Source organism: Palaemon carinicauda, chromosome 7 (assembly GCF_036898095.1).
Source record: "Palaemon carinicauda isolate YSFRI2023 chromosome 7, ASM3689809v2, whole genome shotgun sequence".
In the NCBI taxonomy this organism is placed as follows: domain Eukaryota; kingdom Metazoa; phylum Arthropoda; class Malacostraca; order Decapoda; family Palaemonidae; genus Palaemon; species Palaemon carinicauda.
In genome coordinates, this window is record NC_090731.1 from 140,677,889 (window position 1) to 140,699,917 (window position 22,029).

General features: G+C 45.6%; 1 long non-coding RNA gene across 1 annotated transcript in view; it reads left to right on the forward strand.

Moving 5' to 3' along the window:
- LOC137643669 (uncharacterized) overlaps nucleotides 1-22,029 on the forward strand; it is a 114,557-nt gene that overhangs the window by 884 nt on the left and 91,644 nt on the right. The window lies entirely within an intron of this gene.

Here is a 22,029-nt window from a genome sequence, read left to right on the forward strand (position 1 = left end):
AAGTTACAACAAATTCATTGTAAGTTAGGAAACAGTCAGGACAATAAGATGGAATTTCAACTTCTTGTGCAACATGAGATGACGTGCTTGCTATGGCCTCTCCATGTCTAAGAATGAAATGCCTGGGTAAGATAATGTATTGTCGCGCTGTCACCGTCGCTGTGATTGGCCAAATCTGTAAGACGTCATAGTGGTCTAGTTTGTCTGCGGATTATAGTGGTTACGGGGCTCATTTGAGCGAAAACAAGACACAGTCAACAATAACAACAGACTTAGAAAAAATCTGGGAGGAAGACATGAGTAGCGTGAGTTTGATCGTCGATATATAAAGAACTAGGCATTTGCGACAGATAATATTATACAGAAATACTACAAAAGGCTTGCTTTACTCGGGAAAAATATTAATATAATAGATTTCCCATAATGGTTGAAACTGTAATAATACCAAATTTTCAAGTAGTTATAACGTTCAAACTATACGAATGTTGGTTTGCCACGGTTAACCGAACATAGAAGTTGAACTGGTGTTCTGAAGGGTCCTTGATAAATGACGATGATGACGATCACTCCAAGGTTTGAATGAGTTTAATATTGATAGAGAAATCAGTTGGTCACCAGTCATGCTAATATTGCTCTCTATTTCCACACCTTTCTTATAAGAAACGAAACACATAATTTAACAGACCGGGATTTTACGGTATGATTTTACTCCCTTTGGAAACATGTAGCCTACTTGCCATGTTCTGTCTGTGCCATACAGTATAATGCTCTCTCAAGTCTCAGTCCATTTAATGTCACCCAGAACAGCTGTGTCAAGTCTTATTGTGTTCATCCCGATCTTCACCTAAGGGCATTGAAAACCTGTAAAACCTGTACTTTAATTGTGACATTCATAACTTGTGACTGGTTGGGAACATTTCATGCCTGATTTGTCACACACAGAGGCACAGGTTTCATTATAGAACAGCACAACATTAGTCAGGACATTGGAACTTGCTTAACTGAATAGATCTTTGCAATTACACCCATTTGGGTAAATTTGTATTGTATTACAGGGTGTGATTTCAAACAAATTATATGTTTTCCTAAAGTAAATATCGTGATTTAACCGAATTTGACCTTCATTTCAACCGCAATCAAACAGATCAACCAATTCGGCTAACTTTAAGTTGACGAATTGGTTGCTGTTATTACGGAGGAAATGAAGGTGAAAACTGGTTAAATCACGTTATTTCCTACAGGAAAACATATTTTCTGTTAAAATGGTTAAATATCACTGTTGACATATATGCTGTGTTAAAATATTTAAATACTGTATAAGCACGTGTTCAACGGTGTTTCTTCTCTTACGAATGTACTACGAACGATAACATTAGCAACGTTACCAATGATACACAGTGCTACCAAAGTTGACGAATGGTACACAGAGTTACCAACGACACGATGACATTACTAACGGTAGCAATGCTAGATATTTCCATACGTGTTTTAACTAATTTTTCTATATAAGTTTACTCTATATATAAAAAGTACAAAAAGGGCACAGAACCTAACAAACCCACCTAACCTAACCTAGCAGTATGACAGGTCACAAACCTCGGGTATTTACTGAGAACGGTAAAATTCTCCATGTTACGAATGATACACAGAGTTACCAATGGTACGGTGACATTACTAACCATAGCAATGTTAGATATTTCCATACGTATTTTAAATAATTTTTCCATATAACTTTTACACAACATATAAAAAGTACAAAAAGGTCACAGAACCTAACAAACCCACCTAACCTAATCTAGAAGATCCCCGGTCACAAAACACATATAATGACTATTGAGGAATGACTTACCTTTATGAAGACGGCGATGAAACTTGTGGGACATGGGAGGGTGAGACTGACGGCTAAACTCCTATGACTGGGATGTGGATGGATGAGGGGCATCGGGGTCTTGTGGGTCTAGGGGGTCCATTGGCTGTTGTTGTATAGGAGGGTAGAGGCGACTGGCAGTAATGAAGAAGTGGTGCAGTAACGTATGTTCTGGGTAGTAGTGGGTAAAAAAGAACCTGGAAAAATATTGATTGAAATATTCAGTCTTCATTCCAGGTCTCTGAACCCACTCCTTCACTTCTCTCCAGATCCGTTCTATATTTTGAGTATGGATGGTTGGGTCTAGGGGGTCAACGAAATGTTCAGAGTGATTAATAGACTTATGTTCGTAACCAATTTCCGAAAGAGTTTTATGTAGACCACTTATCACTGATAATAACACTACCAGGTTTGATATATTTCTGAATGAGGGGAATTAGAGTAGCAGCATCTCGTTTAGTAGAAAGGGGGGGAACTAAAGGGATAATGAAAAATTTCTTTGATTCACGTTCAGTACCCCCAAAAACCCATATGGCACTTACCGGTCTACCACGGTTGTATTTAGCTTTACAAAAATGAGATTTGTCTATTTCAACTGTAACTCCATCACCACCAATCGCCTCTTGATTATCGAAGAAGTATTCGGTAACCTCGGAACATAAACTTCTCCAATCGACACTAGTTTTCGGGGATATGTCGATACCCTCCATGAGGGTCTCATGGTCCCAATGTTTATGCAAAAAGTGGTTTGCAAATAATATCATCTTCCATGGGGGTAGACGACTTTTTCCCAAAAATGTACCTTTATAAGAAGTAACGGTATAACCTGACGTGACGTCAACCTTCAACCTCTACCTGTTCTTCTTCGACAGGTTGACGCTAGTTGTCAAGCTTTTCCATCTCGACTTCTTATTGACTCTCCACCACGTAGAGACATAGAACTTCCGGATGAAGTTTATTCTGAGGAGGAAGAGGATATATCTCCTTTCCACAGCTGTACCTTTGAGTATCTTGTCTGAAGAAGAGGAACCTAGATCTGCCCAACAATCTTTGGATTTTAAGAAGATCATGACTTTTTTTAAGGAAGTTTTGTTCCGTAACTGAAATACAAACCACGCTATTTACATGGGGTAATTACTTCGGCATAGCTGAATGACGAGCCATTAGAATTTTAACGAGGGTTTACTACCCCACCGCTAGTTAGCGGGGGGTAGGGAGGGGTAGCTTGCTACACCCCCCCCCCCCTCACACATACTAGTGAGTGCTTCACTTTACTTTTGGCTCGGGTGGTGAGCGGACGTGTCTGCTCCCTCCCTCGCTTTGACAGCTGTTAATGCTTTTGTCTTTTACTTTTTCTTATACGTAATATATATATATAAACATTCATTGTGTTTATGTATATATTTGTGTATAGAATATAGTATGCTTCCTTTTCAGTGTTTGTGCCGTGTGTGTAGTGTACGACAACGGAGAGTGAAACCGGCGTAGTTCTAGGCCACCACGGTTTCACTTCATGGGGTGCGGTCTCTCCCTTGGTCCTTTCATCGCTAGACTTTCTTCTTTCATCTGTTTTCTTCGCTGTTCCTCCTTTCCTACGGAGAACTTGGATCCTCAGCAAAGGGAATGAGGGAGTTTGGTTTGACTACGGTCTCTCTCTCCCTACTCGAGGTCGTTCACCCCTTACTACTACGTACTTCTACGGTAGCTTCTTTCCCGTTGCGGGCTGAGTTTCTATTCTGTTTTATTTGTCTCAATAATTTTTTGATGAAATCTAATTGTATTTTTAACTTTTCAGCTTCTGGGGAACACTTCCCTTCGGGGGTCAATGGTTCTTACTATTTATGAACATTCAAATCAGTTACATAATTATAATTGTTATTTTTAAATATAAAACTTACCCGCTGGTTATATAATAGCCTAAGTCCCTGACGCCTCGGCAGAAAATTCAAAATCTCTTGCGCAGCTTAGCGCATATAAGCCAGGTGTACCCCAGCGCCCTCGCGGTACCCTAGGTAGAACTATGCTCAACCAATTCAGATTTTCTCTGCCGCCTTAGCTGGCTGAACTATTGGAAATTCTCTCTTGTTTTCTTACTCTGTTTGGACGTTATTTGGTGATGTATTAACGTTTTTGAGTTGTGGCTTTCGCATATTTGTTTTGTTGATCACGTATTTTAACTTAAAAGGTAGGGTTGGAAGGTTTTTCAACCTATTTTAAACCTCACGAAATCATAGGGGCGAAATGTAAACATTTCGTCCATGGATGACGTCACAGCCTCTTCCGTAGGCTAAAAGTCTGTCTTGCCTTTTAAGAATATAAGTGATTTTGCTTTTGGTGTTTTAAGTATAAATTAATTTAAAGGAATTATTTTGAGAAAATTTTATCCTTTTAATATTTTTCTTTAAATAATCTTTGATCTGTTTGCGAAGATTAACTACCGTTCAGTTTATTTTTGTTACGGTAATCAGTATCGTTACGATGTTACATAAATTGTAGCAATTTTCAATATTAAACTTAGCCGGTGATTATATAAGCTGCAGCTCTGCTGCTCGACAGAAAACTCTACGTTCAAAATCCGCCAGCGATCGCCATGCAGGTAGGGGGTGTACATCAACAGCGCCATCTGTCGGGCAGGTACTCTACTCAATGTAAACACAGAACTCAATTTTCTCTCTGTCGTGCTACCGGCAAGACCTACTAATTCGCTATTGCTAACTGGATTGGTTTTCACATCTTTTTGGTGAAGTAGGCCTACACATTTCTGGTTTTGAGCTTTCGCTTTGCAGGCTTTATCTTCAATACATCCTTGCATTCTTTTGTTGATATCGGATTATTTGTTGATGACTTTGGATAGTTTTTGAATTCCCCACTTGACTAATTCAAAATGGCTGACCCTTCTCAAGTCCCTAAATTCAGGAAGTGTAATGCTAGGGACTGTTCAAGGCGTCTTCCGAAGGCCTCTATCGATCCTCACACCGTTTGTTCCAATTGTCGGGATAAAACCTGCCAATTGGAAGATCGATGTGAGGAATGCGTTGGGCTTTCGGAATTCGATTTTATCGAATTCCTTAAATATACACGTAGGCTAGAGAGAGATAGAGTCAGGAGAAGTTCGTCTCGCTCCGTTGAATTTTCCTCTCCTCATGCCCCACAACCTATTCCTTCCCCTGTAGTGGTTGCTCCTGATCCCCCTTCTAGCACTCAAGAACCTTCGATGGCAGATATGATGCGTGCCATCCAAGCTCTGGGTGAGAGAGTCGAGTCCTTGGCTAGTGACCGCAACCAGCTCATGGCAGACGTCAAGGAGCTGAAGTGTAAGAGTGCAGTGGGTGATAAAGTGAGTGATAGTGTTGTGGATAGTGTTGCGCTTGAGGGTTCGTCTGTTCGTGCCTGTCGTCCTCCCAGTCCGGGACCTCTTGCAAGCTCCCAAGCCCAGGGGAGAAGCAATGTCGTACGACCAAAGGGTTCGAGAGGCTTTAATCAGCGAACAGACGTTCCCTCCGTGGTTTCGGGCGTATCTACCCAAGATCGCCCCACCCACACAAAGACGAGTGAGCCCATTTATTCCTCGTCTGCGGAAGAGGTTTCTCGTAAGAAACCATGGATCAAGGTCTCGCGGCCTCTTAAGCGCAAGTCGGTCCCTTCCGCTCAAGTCCAACGGCCCAGTTGTATCCACTGGGTCAGTTCGGACTCGCTGCAGTCTTCCGACGACTGCTCACCTCCTAAGAGAGGCAAAGCGGTACCGCATCAGGCAGTCACACCGTCTGTTGCCGCACCTGCTCCTGTAGACCCTAAGTGGTCTTTGCTGCAGACCATGCAGGCTCAGTTAACGTCATTGATGCAGGACTTTCGTGCGGAGAAGGTTGAGCTGCACCAACCTCTAGCCTACAACCACCCACGGTTGTGCGTCCTGTGGACGCTGAGGCAACCTTCGGCCGCACTCCAGCTGAGAGAGTCCCGCCACCCATGCGCTGCCAGCCGCATGTTGACGTTCAGCAACGCACGGAACCTTCCGTTGACGTTCGCGAGGTACAACAACAGTCTAAGTTGTTTTGTTTTGACGCGGTGCGTCAACCTCCGCAACCCATTGTGGTTACCTCTGCTCGCCCACATCAGACTACACAGTCTGGAGTAGACGCTATGCGTCCCCGCGCTGCTATGGTTGTTGCCAGTTCACAGACTGGGCAACAGTTCCATGACGTTGCGTCCGGTTCAGTCACGCGTGCACCCGTGCTTCCGGACTCAGCTGACCAGCCGATTCCTACTCCTTTGCCGCTTCCTCCTCAGTTCTCAGATGATGGACTCTCTGATGATGACGACGCGGCCCACATTGATGACCCACATACGGACCTTGACGAACCCAAGACCACGCAACCCTCTTTGGACTTTAGAAAAGTTCTTGCTCTGTTCAAAGAGATGTATCCGGACCAGTTTGTGTCTGCGGCTCCACGCTCCCCTCCATCAGAGTTTGCTTCAGGTACGCAGTCATCAGCGCCTGCCTTTACGAAACTCGTCCTCGCCTGCCTTTACGAAACTCGTCCTCGCCCGCTCGTCCAAGAGAGCTTTACGGGTTTTAGGAGACTGGATGCAGTCCAAAAAGGACCTAGGGAAGACAGCGTTTTCGTTTCCCCCTGCGAGACTCTCTTCCAGATCGAGCGTCTGGTATGCCACGGGAGAAGTTCTCGGCTTGGGAGTTCCTGCCTCTGCCCAGGGCGACTTCTCAAGCCTGGTAGACTCTCCCCGCAGGCTAGCCATGAGACGCTCTAAGATATGCTGGTCTCCTACGGACTTAGACCATCTGTTGAAAGGAGTGTTTAGAGCCTTCGAGGTCTTTAACTTTTTGGACTGGTGTCTGGGAGCTTTGAGCAGGAAGATCTCCCCGTCTGACAAGGAATCTTCCTTGCTCATAATGTCCTGCATGGACAAGGCCATACGAGACGGATCTAGTGAACTTGCGGCTTCGTTCGTATCCGGGGTCCTCAAGAAACGGGAGAACCTTTGCTCTTTCCTGTCAGCTGGAGTAACACCATGTCAGAGATCTGAACTCCTTTTTGCTCCTCTCTCAAAGTGCCTTTTTCCAGAGGACTTGATTAAGGAGATTGCTGCCTCTTTGATTCAGAAGGACACCCATGACCTGGTTGAGTCCTCTGCCCGCAAAGCCACCCCTTTGCCTTCCGTGTCAAGACCCAGGATGGACACTCCAGCGTCCAGATTCATTCCGCCCTTTCGTGGCAGAGCCTCCAGCAGAGGAGGTGCTCGTGCCGAAGGGAGACGTGGGAAGAAGAAAGGTACCAAGTCCTTTAAAGGCAGAGTCTGACTGCCTCCTTCTTCAGACAGCAGTGGGAGCCAGACTCAAGAACTTCTGGCAGACCTGGGAGGCAAGAGGCGCAGATGCACAATCTGTGAAGCTGCTCAGAGAAGGGTACAAGATCCCGTTTGTCCGCAAACCCCCTCTAGCAACGTGTCCCATCGATCTCTCTCCCAGGTACAGAGAGGAAGACAAGAGACGAGCTTTGAAGCAGGAGGTGTCTCTCTTACTAGAAAAGGGAGCGGTAGTCAAAGTCCGGGACCATCAATCCCCGGGCTTCTACAACCGTCTCTTCTTAGTGGTAAAGAAGACAGGAGGGTGGAGGCCGGTGCTAGACGTCAGTGCGCTGAATGTCTTTGTCACAAAGCAGACGTTCGCCATGGAGACCACAAAGTCTGTTCTAGCAGCGGTCAGAAAGGAAGACTGGATGGTCTCTTTAGACCTAAGGGACGCATACTTTCACGTCCCCATCCACCCAGACTCCCAACCTTTTCTGAGATTCGTTTACGAAAAGGTTGTCTACCAATTTCAAGCCCTGTGCTTTGGCCTAAGCACAGCTCCTCTTGTGTTTACGAGGCTGATGAGGAATATAGCCAAATTCCTTCATTTAGCGGACATCAGAGCCTCCCTCTATTTGGACGACTGGCTTCTAAGAGCCTCTTCCAGTCGTCGCTGTCTGGAGAATCTAAAGTGGACTCTAGATCTGATCAAGGAATTGGGTCTCCTGGTCAATATAGAAAAGTCTCAACTGGTCCCATCCCAAACTATTGTGTATTTAGGGATGGAGATTCACAGTCAAGCTTTTCGGGCTTTTCCGTCGGCCCCCAGAACAAGTCAAGCCCAGGTATGCATCCAGAACATGCTGAAGAGGGAACGATGTTCAGTCAGACAGTGGATGAGTCTGATAGGGACGCTATCATCCCTGGAACAGTTCGTTTCGTTAGGGAGACTACACCTCCGTCCCCTTCAATTTCACCTAGCTGTTTACTGGAAAAAGGACAAGACGCTAGAAGCGGTCTCGATCCCCATTTCCGAGAAGATGAAGTCGTCCCTGACTTGGTGGAAGGACAGTATCAGCCTCAGAGAGGGTCTGCCCCTGGGTGTTCAGACCCCCAACCACGTTCTCTTCTCGGACGCATCGGACACAGGCTGGGGTGCGACTTTAGACGGTCGTAAATGCTCGGGAACTTGGAACTCGCATCAAAGAACGTTACATATCAACTGCAAGGAGCTACTGGCAGTTCATCTGGCCTTGAAAAGCTTCAAGTCCCTCCTTCAAGGAAAAGTGGTGGAGGTGAACTCGGACAACACCACGGCTTTGGCGTACATCTCCAAGCAAGGAGGGACCCATTCTATGACGTTGTACGAGATCGCAAGGGACCTCCTCACCTGGTCAAAAGATCTAAACCTTTCACTAGTAACGAGGTTCATCCAAGGCCACTTGAATGTCATGGCAGATTGCCTCAGTCGGAAGGGACAAATCATTCCAACAGAATGGACCCTACACAAGGATGTGTGCAAGAGACTGTGGGCCACATGGGGCCAGCCTACCATAGATCTCTTCGCAACCTCGATGACCAAGAGGCTCCCAATATATTGCTCACCAATCCCGGACCCAGCAGCAGTTCATATAGATGCCTTTCTACTGGATTGGTCACATCTAGACCTTTATGCATTCCCCCCATTCAAGATTGTCAACAAGGTACTGCAGAAGTTCGCCTCTCACGAAGGGACAAGGTTGACGTTAGTTGCTCCCCTCTGGCCCGCGAGAGAATGGTTCACCGAGGTACTTCAATGGCTGGTGGACGTTCCCAGAACTCTTCCTCTAAGGGTGGACCTTCTACGTCAGCCACACGTAAAGAAGGTACACCAAGGCCTCCACGCTCTTCGTCTGACTGCCTTCAGACTATCGAAAGACTCTCTAGAGCTAGAGGCTTTTCGAAGGAGGCAGCCAGGGCGATTGCTAGAGCAAGGAGGACATCCACTCTTAGAGTCTACCAGTCGAAGTGGGAAGTCTTCCGAAACTGGTGCAAGTCAGTATCAGTATCCTCGACCAGTACCTCTGTAACCCAAATAGCTGACTTCCTATTATACCTGAGGAAAGAAAGATCTCTTTCAGCTCCCACGATCAAAGGTTACAGAAGCATGTTGGCATCAGTCTTCCGTCACAGAGGCTTAGATCTTTCCAACAACAAAGATCTACAGGACCTCCTTAAGTCTTTTGAGACCACGAAGGAGCGTCGTTTGGCTACACCTGGTTGGAATTTAGACGTGGTACTAAGATTCCTTATGTCAGAAAGGTTCGAGCCGCTACAATCAGCCTCCTTTAAAGATCTCACTTTAAAGACTCTTTTCCTGGTTTGCTTGGCCACAGCTAAAAGAGTCAGTGAGATTCACGCCTTCAGCAGGAACATCGGATTTTCATCTGAAACGGCTACATGTTCTTTACAGCTTGGTTTTCTAGCCAAAAACGAGCTACCTTCTCGTCCTTGGCCGAAATCGTTCGATATTCCAAGCCTTTCAAATATGGTTGGAAATGAACTAGAAAGAGTCTTATGCCCTGTTAGAGCTCTTAAGTTCTATTTAAAACGAACTAAACCTTTACGAGGACAGTCAGAAGCTTTATGGTGTTCTATTAAGAAACCTTCTTTGCCCATGTCAAAGAATGCCTTATCTTATTATATCAGACTGTTGATACGAGAAGCTCATTCCCATCTGAGTGAGGAAGACCAAGCTTTGCTGAAGGTAAGGACACATGAAGTTAGAGCTGTCGCAACTTCAGTGGCCTTTAAACAAAATAGATCTCTGCAGAGTATAATGGACGCAACCTATTGGAGAAGCAAATCAGTGTTTGCGTCTTTTTATCTTAAAGATGTCCAGTCTCTTTACGAGAACTGCTACACCCTGGGACCATTCGTAGCAGCGAGTGCAGTAGTGGGTGAGGGCTCAACCACTACATTCCCCTAATTCCATAACCTTTTTAATCTTTCTCTTGAAATGTTTTTTATTGTGGTTTTTGGGTTGTCCGGAAGGCTAAGAAGCCTTTCGCATTCTGGTTGATTTGGCGGGTGGTCAAATTCTTTTCTTGAGAAGCGCCTAGATTAGAGGTTTTGATGAGGTCCTGTAGTATGGGTTGCAACTTTTGATACTTCAGCTCCTAGGGGTCGCTCAGCATCCTAAGAGGATCGCGAGGCTCCATAAGGAAGACGTACTTAAAAAGGCAGAGTAATTGTTCAAGTCGACTTCCTTACCAGGTACTTATTTATTTTATGTTTGTTATTTTGAATAACTGATAAAATGAAATAAAAAATCCTTAGCTCATAATAATGTAAACAATTATTGCTGGTCTCTACCCACCCCCCTGGGTGTGATTCAGCTTATATAATCACCGGCTAAGTTTAATATTGAAAAATGTTATTTTTATAATAAAATAAATTTTTGAATATACTTACCCGGTGATTATATATTAAAGGACCCTCCCTTCCTCCCCAATAGAGACCCAGTGGACCGAGGAGAAAATTGAGTTCTGTGTTTACATTGAGTACTGAGTACCTGCCCGACAGATGGCGCTGTTGATGTACACCCCCTACCTGCATGGCGATCGCTGGCGGATTTTGAACGTAGAGTTTTCTGTCGAGCAGCAGAGCTGCAGCTTATATAATCACCGGGTAAGTATATTCAAAAATTTATTTTATTATAAAAATAACATTTTTATGAATAGTACTTTCTTTTACTTCTCAAGTTTTTTATTGTACTTTATAAAAGGAACATTTTATTTTGCAATTAATTGGTCCTTTCAGTATTTTTCCTTGCAGAGATTAAAGGAAGTTACACTTCAGTTTATTTTATACGTTGCAGTATTCTTTACATTCGTCGTAGCGCACGATTCTATGTATCGTTGTTACTTTGGTGGTTTTCGGAATACTAAATTGTTTGTATATTATTTGTAGATGTTCCAATGGTGCGAGTGATGATTCATCTTTTATTGGAACCCCTTAATTTAAGGGTTTATTTTAATGTATAAATATATCTATTAAGGTAATTTTTGATATTTAATATTTTGTTACATTTATATGGGTTGCTTTCCCATTCAAACAATTGTCCAGTGACAGAATTATTAGTCTCTCCCTATGGAGTTCATTTCCTTTGAGAGAGTGTATACTTTGTCTTTCAGGTAATTATGAAACTATCTTTGTGCCTAAGAGTAAAGTGCAAATTTTTTAATGATAAATTGTGCAGTGAATTTTATTCAGTGGAGAGTGCTTCTATTCAGACCTGTCGTTATCCTAGCCTTAGACCTCTATCGAGCTCCCGGACCCATGGGAGAGGTTAAGTCAAACGGCGAAGGGAATCGAGAGGGTAACCAGGCGTTACAGTCTTTTAGACCCGAACTGAAGTCCTCTCAAGTGTTTTCTGTCGACCACCAGAACGCTCACCCTCGCTGTAGATAAAGCGAGGTGTTAGTGTTTTCAAAGGCGCTAAGCTGAAAACAAAATTAGATTCGTTCTGCGTGTATTACGTTTCATGCGGCGCAGACGCAGTGCCGCCTCCCCACTTGTTGGGTGTCGTCTCTCGACAGTGGCTAGCACTATGGATTTGCAGTCTTTTCTGCCTGCCGTTAACAGTGCGGTTGGGTGTCTCGATTCCGGTCTTTGACACGGACGCACAGGCGTCGTGTCTTTAACGGTGAGATCTCGTTGTCGCACAGGCGGCCTACCTACCGCAATGTTCAATGGTGGGGGAAAGTGGATGCTTTACTTCGAATGCTCGACGCAAACCGACGGATCATAGCACCTAGTATTAGTCTATACAGACGCGCCGACGTTCGCCAGGCAGCAGAGCTGGCGAAGCGTCATCGTAACGATGCCGCAACGGAAACGGAACGTCAACGGAATGGAGCGAAGCGCCATGTCAGTGTTGACGCTTTCAGTGTCAGTATGGACACTTCAGCGTCAGTGTGGACGCTTCAGCGCTAGTGTGGGGGCTTCAGCATCAGTGTGGACGCTTCAGCATCAGTGTGGACACTTCAGCGTCGGGGTGGTCGCTTCGCTACCTATGACTATAGACTTTGATGTCTACCTTACCATGAACGTCTAGTGTTCAGTTATTGTTGCTCCAGGCGCTATATTAAGAAATAAATATTAACTAGAAAGATTTTATATTCTCGGTCCAAGGCCTGCTGGGCTAACTTTTGGGTGTGAGAACTAGAATTAAACCTCTAAGTATTGAGGTCCGAATTCATAATCATAAGGAGTGGATTCCTAAGAATCAAGACTTCTCTTCCTAGGATAGAGATTGTTAAAGGAAGGGAATAACTTTCAGAAACTCATGAGAATTTTTCTAAAGAGTTTCCCTCATATTTTTTACCTGCTGCTCCTCGTTTCGACTTCAGAGTTTTCGCTAGTTGAGTTGTTGATGTCGCTATTTATTTTATTTTATTTTTATTACAAGCCAGCTACAACCCTATTTGGGAAAGCAAGATGCTTTAACCCAAAGGGCTCCTTTAGGGAACGATGGCCTAGTAAATTAATGGTAAAATAAAGTAATGAATTAACATTAAATCATTCTCTGGAAAATAACGTAGCTTCCTGTAAAGATGATACAGCGTTTGCAGCTGCTACAACAGAAAGGGCTTTAAGGCCTTTATGAGAATAGAACGTTAAAGTATATCTCCCACCACGGGCAGATCTTTTATGATTTAATGTTTTATGTTTTTAAACCACTCTTGTTAGTGACTCGTTAACATAGCACAGTGCTCTGGAAGAGGTGTTTGTTCGTTTTCACCTTGCCTCTAGTCCTATATCTCTAACTTACGTTCCAACCCTTGGGAGAAGGAAGGTCGGTAGGCTGAGGTTCTTCGCGGACCTTGTGCATTAAACGTCTGTTCCGCCAAGCAATATTGTTGATGCAGTCCAAGACGGTCTCTCTCCACTTTGGAATGATGAGGTAATGCTCTTTTCTTCGCCTATGATTGGCGAGCTATGATATCACAACCATGTGACATAGTATCTTGAAAAGAGCGGAGTTGGAAGGTCTTGAAGCGATCAGATCGTCATCGTTATGGTATCATGGATCTTGTAACTGTTTGCTGCATATTAGAATGCATTTTCCTGACGAGAAACACATTCTACGTTTTCCCTGTCTACCAGACTAGGTAGTTACTCGTCATGTATGCACGCGAACAGAACTTACCTTCGCAGCTGTTGGGTTTTGATGCGTGAACAGGAAGCAATCGAGTGTGTTTTTTCTTCCGCGAGAGAAGCGGAAGTCAGACAAGTCACATACAATCCTAGCTCTTCCTCTGGATTCTGACTAACTTTCAGGGAGGAAGGCCTTTGTCCTCATCGAAGGACGCATAACCTAGAATTGGTAGTCACCAATCGATTTGTCCAAGACCTTTCAGGAGTCGTATGTTTTTCTATTAACTTATCCTGCAGTATCTAACGTTCGCCGGAAGTTTTTTCTTTTCGGAAGAAGGCGACGTGTCAGCACCTGACTCGTGTAAGACACATAGTTCTTCGGGGGAAAAGGTGCTCAGTTTGCTTCTGTTCACACTTCTTCTCCTTCCCCAGTTTGGAGAAAGGTCTATTACTTCTGAGGTCTAGCGACTACTGTTGACGGTATCTCACAGCATTGGAGACGTTCAGTTCGCGCACAAAGCGCGCTTGAAATGTCATAGGGACTCTCCCAGGTCGCTCTCAGGACTGCGGTTGATGCTCTCTCCCGGTCTTCGCCCACGCTTGAGTTGACGCACTCGCTACCCCGCGAGTGTAGATTTGTTATGAGCTAAAAGAGGTCTTTTTCATCTGTGTTTAGCGTTTACGATTCTCGGGGGGGAGAAAATTTTCTCCTAAAGAGTCTAAGGACTACCATAGATCAAGGAAATGGTTTTCCGATGAGTGTCAGAAGGCATAGTTCTCTTATGCTTAGTAACGCTTCCTTGCAGAAATATGCTCGTGTTACGAGAAGCGTTAGAGCGGGTGCTTGTAGCGGTCTGGTCTCTCTCTTACGGCAGACGTCGTGCAGACACAGACGCAAGTTCTGGTCTCTCCCTCACGCAGTCCCAGACGCAGACACCAGTCTGGTCGTATGTTGGCCGCTAACAGTCAAAGTTGATCCTTTCAACAAGTTGTCCCTTTTTCGCGGTCTGCGGGACGTGTGACTATCACTCATGCGTACGCATCCTACACGTGGACAACTCTCAGCTATCTGTTCCGTCTTTCCGTCAATGACCGGACGCGATGCTGTCGCCTCCACGCTGCACGCTGTAGATTTACAACAAGCCGGGCACACACTCAGTGCTGTACCCACATGACAAGGTGAACGCATATAGCACACTGACACCTTACGGAAATGCAACCACATGCGACATTATGGTTGCATGCTAGATGCATACAGTCAAGTCTTGTTCTCACAGCAGTTTAACCAGATTTTTGTCTCTCCTTCGTGTCTCTCTGGCCTCGCAGCTAATGCCCCCTCTTGTCAAGCTTTGGCTTTAAGTTTGTTGAACACTTGCTGATTCCACACGAATCAGGTCTTAACCCCACAGCGTGAGGTTCACGTGGTTGACGTTTCTTTTCAACGCCTAGCTTTAATATCGGTTCCTTGCGACCGATATGGACGAGTTTTGGGAGGCGGTTCTAGATCCCGATTCTTTCTCACGACATGTTGATTGTAGGCAGCATACTGGAACCGTTTTGGACTCATGTTGGGACCATGCTGGGTGCATGCTGGAAGCATGTCTTTAGTCCTTTTCCCCGTGTCAGGATCACGAACGTTTTATGTTAAACCATCAAGCTTTAGGTCTAGCTGCCTCCAGTATTTCGGAAAACCCCTAAGATCTAGAGGGTTGTTCGAAGGAGACAGCTGAGGCTTTCGCTTGTACAAAGGACTTTTGCCTCAAGGTTTTCCAACTCAATTAGGGTGCTTTATGGAGTGGTGTAGAGCTAGAGCTAGCTCTTCATTAGGTAACTCTAACACAAGTGGCCTATTTTTCTTAGACTTTAGAAGAAAACACATTTTCTTCCCTCCTCGACCATCAAAGGGTACAGGAGTATGCGGGCATCTGTCTTCAGACGCAGAAGATTGGATCTATCAAATAGAGACTTTATAGATCATCTCAGATCATTTGAGAGGACTTGGAGGCATCAGCAAGATGCTCCAGTCTGAAATTCAGGGTTCGTTTCTGGAGCTTCGCGGTAGTGACAGATCCGACCCTTTACACATGGTTTCTTTTTTAAGGCCTAACTTTGGAGACTTTCTGAGTAAGTCTACCATAGTTGAGAGTCAGTGAAGTTCACTCTTTTAGCAAGAACATGGACTTCACATTGGTTAAGCCCTAGGTACCTTGCAACCTGGATTCTTGGTTATTAATAAACATCTTTCTCATCCATAGCCTAATTTTAAATATTAAACTTAGCCGGTGAATATATAAATAGCTGACGTCTCCGACGGTCAACAGATTCCAAAAACTCGCGAGCGATCGCCATGAAGGTTGTCGGGTGTGCCCACCAGCGCCGACTATCGGCCAGATACCGCATATACTTCTCAACCAAAGCAGTTCTTCTCTGTCGGTGTTACAGACAACATTGGTTCCTCTCGCGCTTGACCTCGAGTTTTCTACTGAATTGGTGAAGTACTTGGTTTTGGTTTTATTGCTTTCGCTGTGTTGGTTTTTTGCTTCAATAAAACTCTTGAAACCCTTTTTTGATTTTTGTTGATGAACTTGGCTTCCCTTTGGATTTGCTTTGGATTTTCATAATGGCTGACCCTTCTCCTGTCTATCGTAAATGTACGAAAGACTCTAACAAACGTCTTCCGAAAGCTTCTATCGATCCTCATACTGTTTGTGCTAATTGCCGGGGTAAATCCTGTCAATTAGGAGATCGGTGTGAGGAATGTGTGGTTTTATCGGAATTCGAGTGGTTGGAGTATGAGAAATATACTCGGAAACTCGAAAGAGATAGGGTGAGGAGAAGCTCTTCTAGATCTTTAGATTTTTCCTCTTCCCATGTCCTTGAACCTAATCCTTCCCCTGTAGTGGTAGTTACTGAACCCCCTATCGGCACTCATGAACCTTCAATGCGTGATATGTTATTGGCTATTCAAGCGTTGGGTGAGAAGGTCGAAACCTTGGCATCGGACAGAAACCAGCTTATGTCCGACGTTAAGCTTTTAAAAAGTCAAAGTGGTAAAGTGGAAAGTCAAAGTGGTAAAGTGGAAAGTGCGCCTAATGTGTTTAGTGTTGCGACGGAGGGTTCGTCTGTTCGTGCTTGTCCGAGACCTCTTTCAAGCTCCCCTGCACCAGGGAGAAGGAATGTCGTAGGACTTTAGGGAGTGAGAGGTGTAAACCAACATACAGACGTTCCCTCAAAGGTATCAGACGTTGCTCTTCAAGCACGTCCTTACCATAAGACGGGAGAAACTAAATTCTCCTCGTCTTCCGATGATTTGCCTCATAAGAAACCTTGGCGTAAGGTTTCAAGACCCTTAAAACGCAAGTCAGTCCCTTCAGGACAGGTCCAGCGTCCTGGCTGTAGTCATTGGGATAGCTCTGACCGTATTCAGTCATCGGATGGCTGTTCGCCTGTTAAGCGTAAACGTGACGCTGAGTCCGAGGGTCTTGTTCGGTGCGATGATTTGCATGCACAGACGTTGCCGACGTCACGGCCCGTTTCGACTCCCGTTGACCCGAAGTGGAGTGTCTTACAAGACATGCAGTTGAAACTTTCATCCTTAATGGAGGTTTATGAGCGTGACCAGGTTCGTAAAGATCCTTTGCTTGCGGTTCGCCAGTCCGACAAGCGTGACTCAGGTCTTCAACCGCCTAAGCGAGATTTGTCTCGTTATGTTGACGTTAGCGCTAATGTTATCGGTGCTGTTAAACGTGACTCTGATCGTGTTCCTCGTCAGTCACGTCAGTTACGTGACGTGGAACGTCATGTTCCGCAGACTCAAGGTGACGTTCAGCGACAATCACCGCAGTCTCGACGTGACGTTCGTCGGCCGACTCCGTTGTCCCGACGTGACGTCGAACGTCAGTCGCCGCGGTCGGGTGTTGTTTTTCAACCTCAAGTCCTGCAGTCTGTGCAGTCCCGACGTGATGTTGAACGTCAGTCGCTACAGTCTGTTGTTGTTTGTCAGCCTCAAGACTTTGTCTTTGCAGTCTCGATGTGACGTCGTTACCTCTGCTTTTGCTGCGGCCCCGTCGCATATTGATATAGCCTGTCAATCGTTACCTCCTCGGCATGCTTCTCCGTGTCACGAGACTTTGCCGTTGTCGGATGATGTTCCTTCGGATGAGGAAGTTGTTGATCCCCTTCCTGCTGATGTTCCTTTGGGGACTCTTTCGGATGGAGAGGAGCCTAGGGTTGCTCAGCGATCCCTTGACTTTAAGAAGATAATGCTTATCTTTAAGGATCTTTTTCCCGATCATTTTGTTTCTGCTGCTCCTTGTTCCCCTCCATCTGAGTTCACGCTGGGCCTGACTTCTTCGACTCCGTCGTTCACGAAGTTGGTGCTCTCTCGCTCTTCTAAGAGATCTTTGCGTTTGTTGGGAGACTGGTTAATGTCCAGGAGGAATTTGGGGAAGTCCTCTTTTGCCTTTCCCCCTTTCAAATTGGCTTCTCGTGCGAGCGTCTGGTATGACACGGGAGAAGTTCTCAGCTTGGGGGTGCCTGCCTCTGCCCAGGGAGACTTCTCAAGCCTTGTAGACTCTCCTCGTCGTCTGGCCATGAGACGCTCGAAGGTTTGCTGGTCCTCTACAGATCTGGATCATCTCCTTAAAGGAATTTTCCGTGCCTTCGAGGTTTTCAATTTTTGGGATTGGTCCCTGGGAGCCTTGAGTAGGAAGGTCTCGTCAGCGGACCGGGATGTCTCTATTCAGATAATGTCGTGCATGGACAAGGCAATAAGGGATGGCTCTAATGAACTCGCTGCTACGTTCACAGCAGGGGTTCTTAAGAAGAGAGAGACTCTGTGTTCTTTTCTGTCTGCAGGGGTCACTCCTTGTCAGAGGTCAGCACTTCTCTTTGCGCCCTTGTCTTCTGCCTTGTTCCCTCAACAGCTTATTAGAGATATCGCGGCGTCTCTTGTACAGAAGGACACTCATGATTTAATGGCCACGTCTGCTCGTAAGGCTGTACCTTCGTCTTCTCATGTCAGCAGACCTAAGTTTGACACGCCAGCGGCTAGGTTTATCCCGCCTTTTCGTGGCAGAGCTCCCAGTAGGGGAGGCTCTCGTGCCGATAGCAAGCGAGGCAAGAAGAGAGGATCTAAATCCTCCCGTGGCAGAGTTTGACTGCCCACGTCCTCAGACAGCAGTAGGTGCCAGATTGACCAACTTCTGGCAGGCCTGGGAGAAGAGGGGTGCAGACCGGGAGTCAGTTTTGTTGCTGAAGGAGGGTTACAAAATTCCTTTTGTACGAAGACCTCCTCTGGTAAAAGTTCTGATAGACCTCTCTCCCAGGTATCGAGAGGAGACAAAGAGACAGGCGTTACATCTTCAGGTGTCTCTGTTGTTAGAAAAGGGGGCGGTGGTGAAAGTCTCGGACCTTCAATCCCCAGGTTTTTACAACCGTCTCTTCCTGGTTCCGAAGAACACAGGAGGTTGGAGGCCAGTGCTGGATGTAAGTGCTCAACGTGTTTGTTGTAAAAACAAAGTTCACGATGGAAACCACCAAATCCGTTTTGGCAGCAGTCAGAGAGGGCGACTGGATGGTCTCTCTCGACTTGCAGGATGCGTACTTCCACATTCCGATACATCCAGACTCACAACATTATCTGAGGTTTGTGTACAGGAAGGTGGTGTATCAATTCCGAGCACTGTGCTTCGGCCTCAGCCCTGCTCCTCTTGTTTTTACGAGGCTCATGCGAAATGTAGCGAAGTTCCTACATTTATCGGGGATCAGAGCCTCCCTGTATTTGGACGACTGGTTACTCAGAGCGTCGTCCCGTCATCGCTGTCTGCAGGACCTACAGTGGACTTCGGATCTTGCGAAAGAGTTGGGCCTCTTGGTGAACATGGAGAAGTCACAACTGACTCCCTCCCAGACGATTCTCTATTTGGGGATGGAGATACAGAGTCGAGTTTTTCGGGCTTTTCCGCCTGCCAACAGGATCGAGCAGGCTTTGCTCAAAGTCCGTCTCGTGCAAGAGAAAAACCGTTGCTCTGTGAGAGACTGGATGAGCCTCCTGGGGACGCTTTCGTCTCTGGAACAGTTTATCTCTCTAGGGAGACTCAACCTGCGCCCTCTCCAGTTCCATCTAGACTCCCATTGGAACAAGGAGAAGACTTTAGAGACGGTCTCGATTCCAATCTCCAATCCAGTCAAGACTTGCCTAGCTTGGTGGGACAGCAATGTAAGACTTCGGGAAGGTCTTTCTCTGGCAGTCTAGAACCCAAACCATGTGTTGTTTTCAGACGCATCGGATTTGGGTTGGGGGGCGACTCTGGACAATCTGGAATGCTCGGGTCTTTGGTCCGCAGACCAGAGGAGTCTTCACATAAACTGCAAAGAGCTGTTAGCAGTCCGTCTAGCACTAAGGAGTTTCGAGAGTGTGATTCGAAACAAGGTGGTGGAGGTGAATGCAGACAATACCACGGCCTTGGCTTACAAGGAGGCACTCACTCCCACGCTCTTTTCGTCATCGCAAGGGACCTTCTCATTTGGTCAAAAGATCGAAACATCTCTCTTTTGACGAGGTTCGTCCAAGGGAAGTTGAATGTCTTGGCGGACTGTCTCAGTCGAAGAGGTCAGGTGATTCCTACGGTGTGGACGCTCCACAAGGATGTGTGCGAGAGACTTTGGATGACTTGGGGTCAACCCACCATCGATCTCTTTGCGACCTCGTTGACAAAAAGGCTCCCGACTTATTGCTCTCCGGTCCCAGATCCAGAGGCGGCCCACATAGACGCTTTTCTTCTGGACTGGTCTCACCTGGACGTTTATGCCTTTCCACCTTTCAAGATCCTATACAAGGTGCTGCAGAAGTTCGCCTCTCACGAAGGGACCAGGTTGACGTCGGTTGCTCCCCTCTGGCCCGCGAGAGAGTGGTTCACAGAGGTACTTCTATGGCTGGTAGACGTTCCAAGGAGTCTACCGTTGCGGATGGATCTCTTACGACAGCCTCACGTAAAGAGACTTCATCAAAGCCTCCCCGCGCTTCGTCTAACTGCCTTCAGACTATCGAAAGACTCTCTAGAGCTCGAGGGTTTTCGAAGGAGGCAGCTAGAGCGATCGCGAGGGCTAGAAGATCCTCTACCATCAAGATCTATCAGTTGAAATGGGAGGTATTTAGAGACTGGTGCAAGTCCTCCTCTATTTCCTCTTCCAGTGCCTCTGTAGCGCAGATTGCGGATTTTCTGCTTTATCTGAGAAACGGTCGCTCCCTCTCTGCATCCACCATTAAAGGCTACAGAAGCATGTTAGCTTCTGTTTTCAGGCATAGAGGTTTGGATCTTTCGAATAACAAAGATCTCCAAGACCTGCTTAAGTCTTTCGAGACTTCTAAGGAGCGTCATATTTCGACTCCTGCTTGGAACTTGGACGTGGTTCTACAGTTCCTTATGTCAGACAGGTTTGAACCGTTAAATTCAGCCTCCCTGAAGGATCTTACCCTCAAGACACTTTTTTTGGTGAGCTTGGCTTCGGCTAAAAGGGTTAGTGAGATACATGCTTTTAGCAAGAACATCGGCTTCTCAGCTAATAAAGCAGTATGTTCTCTTCAACTTGGTTTTTTGGCCAAGAATGAACTTCCGTCTCGTCCTTGGCCTAAATCATTTGAAATCCCTAGTCTTTCTGAGATTGTGGGTAATGAAGTTGAAAGAGTGCTGTGCCCCGTTAGAGCACTTAAATTTTATTTATCCAGAACTAAACCGCTACGAGGTAATTCAGAGGCTTTATGGTGCTCGGTTAAAAAGCCCTCTGCCCATGTCTAAGAATGCGTTATCTTATTTTATTAGACTTTTGATTCGGGAGGCACACTCTCATTTAAGTGAGAAGGATCGTAATTTACTTAAAGTCAAGGCTCATAAAGTTAGAGCGATAGCAACTTCGGTAGCGTTTAAGCAAAATAGATCCCTTAAAAGTATTATGGACGCGACCTTTTGGAGAAGCAAGTCGTTATTCGCTTCATATTACTTGAAAGATGTCCAGACTCTTTATGAGGACTGCTACACACTGGGACCATTCGTAGCAGCGAGTGCAGTAGTGGGTGAAGGCTCTACCACTACATTCCCTTAATCCCAATATCCTTTTAATCTACTCTTGAAATTTTTAATCTTGTTTTGGGTTGTACGGGAGACTAAGAAGTCTTTCGCAATCTTTTTGATTTGGCGGTTGGTCAAAATATTGTTTCTTGAGAGCGCCCAGATTAAGGGTATTGAAGAGGTCCTGTTATAGGGGTGTTCACCCTGGATATAGCAGCTCCTAGGAGTCTTTCAGCATCCTAAGAGGATCGCTGGGCTTCGTGAGGATAGCGGACTAATGAGGCAGAGTAATCATCAGAGTCAGCTTCCTTACCAGGTACCTATACTTAAGTTTGTTTTTTGAATATTTGTCAAAAACTCTTGAGCATATACGCCTTTATTGTTTTAATACTGGTCTCTACCCACCACCATGGGTGTGAATCAGCTATTTATATATTCACCGGCTAAGTTTAATGTTTAAAAATGATATTTTCATTATAAAATAAATTTTTTAATATACTTACCCGGTGAATATATAATATTAAAGGCCCTCCCCTCCTCCCCGATAGAGACCCTACGGACTGAGAAGAACTGGTTTGGTTGAGAAGTATATGCGGTATCTGGCCGATAGTCGGCGCTGGTGGGCACGCCCGACAACCTTCATGG